A 1,191-nucleotide genomic window follows, 5' to 3' on the forward strand; every position below is an offset into this window, starting at 1 on the left:
CATTAATCAAGGACACATGGTGACAAGGAAGAACACTTAATGATAACACTCACTCACAGGATATAAATGCATGTGAGTACCTGGTATGCATGTGTGCATGCATGATGTATGTATCTGAAAATATCAGGACTGAAAATTTGGCAAGAGAAAATAGGGCTGTAAAAAGAGAAGCAAATGCCCCAATTTTGGGATTCTTAGAAGAAACCCATGAAGACAAGAGCTACTGCCTGCTAGGGATCTCACACTGAGTCTCTATCCCCATTGACCTCTGTAGCCTTGCCATGGATCCAACTGATTCTTGGGCACCAAGAAGTCTTTGGGGCCATTTCCATGTTGTAGATGCATCGACAAGTCTCATAGCTCTCTTTCTGTCATTCAGTGACATGGTATCTTGTAGTATCTCTGCCATATGATGCCATCCCTGAGCCCATTTACTGTAAGAATTCTCTTCAGAGTCTTGTATGCACATCCACATTGCCTTTCTGTATCATCATAATCCTGAAAATGAATTTCAGGTGATTTTCCATGATTCTGGGACAAAGTTGTCCCAAAAAGAGTTTTCCACTAACACAGCTAAAGGGTGAATATGTGGGAGGGGAGAAGACAGCCAGCTCTAGCATGGGTCAAAACTGGAAGCAGAATAGTAATTTTCTATGAATTTACTTTGAATTCTTCTTACTGAAGTTTCTGTCTTTTTTTTTTTTTAATGGTAGATTATTTGTTTATAGCTTTTTGTTTACAAGTTATATGCATAGGTAATTTTACAGCACTGACAATTGCCAAAACTTTTGTTCCAATTTTTCCCCTCCTTCTTCCCCTCCCCTCCCCCGATGGCAGGTTGATCAATACATGTTAAATATGTTAAAGTATAAATTAAATACAATATAAGTATACATGTCCTAACAGTTATTTTGCTGTACAAAAAGAATTGGATTCTGAAATAGTGTACTATTAGCCTGTGAAGGAAATCAAAAATGCAGGCAGACAAAAATATAGGGATTGGGAATTCTATGTAATGGTGCATAGTCATCTCCCAGAATTCTTTCGCTGGGTGTTGAAGCTATTGTCTTGATTAAGTTTTTCAGTGATTCTTTGAAGCTTCCTAGGCAAAATAACTAAGGAAATTTTACTTTTTCTTTATCTGTTTATATCCTCTTAATTTATTTTCCTGTCTCATCACTACAGTTAGAA

At 37.2% G+C, this 1,191-nt stretch overlaps 1 pseudogene; it reads right to left on the minus strand.

Moving 5' to 3' along the window:
- Positions 1-252: 252 nt before the first annotated feature.
- On the minus strand, positions 253-527 carry LOC127557084 (28S ribosomal protein S21, mitochondrial-like; annotated as a pseudogene).
- Positions 528-1,191: the final 664 nt, after the last annotated feature.

This window comes from Antechinus flavipes, chromosome 3 (genome assembly GCF_016432865.1).
Source record: "Antechinus flavipes isolate AdamAnt ecotype Samford, QLD, Australia chromosome 3, AdamAnt_v2, whole genome shotgun sequence".
In the NCBI taxonomy this organism is placed as follows: domain Eukaryota; kingdom Metazoa; phylum Chordata; class Mammalia; order Dasyuromorphia; family Dasyuridae; genus Antechinus; species Antechinus flavipes.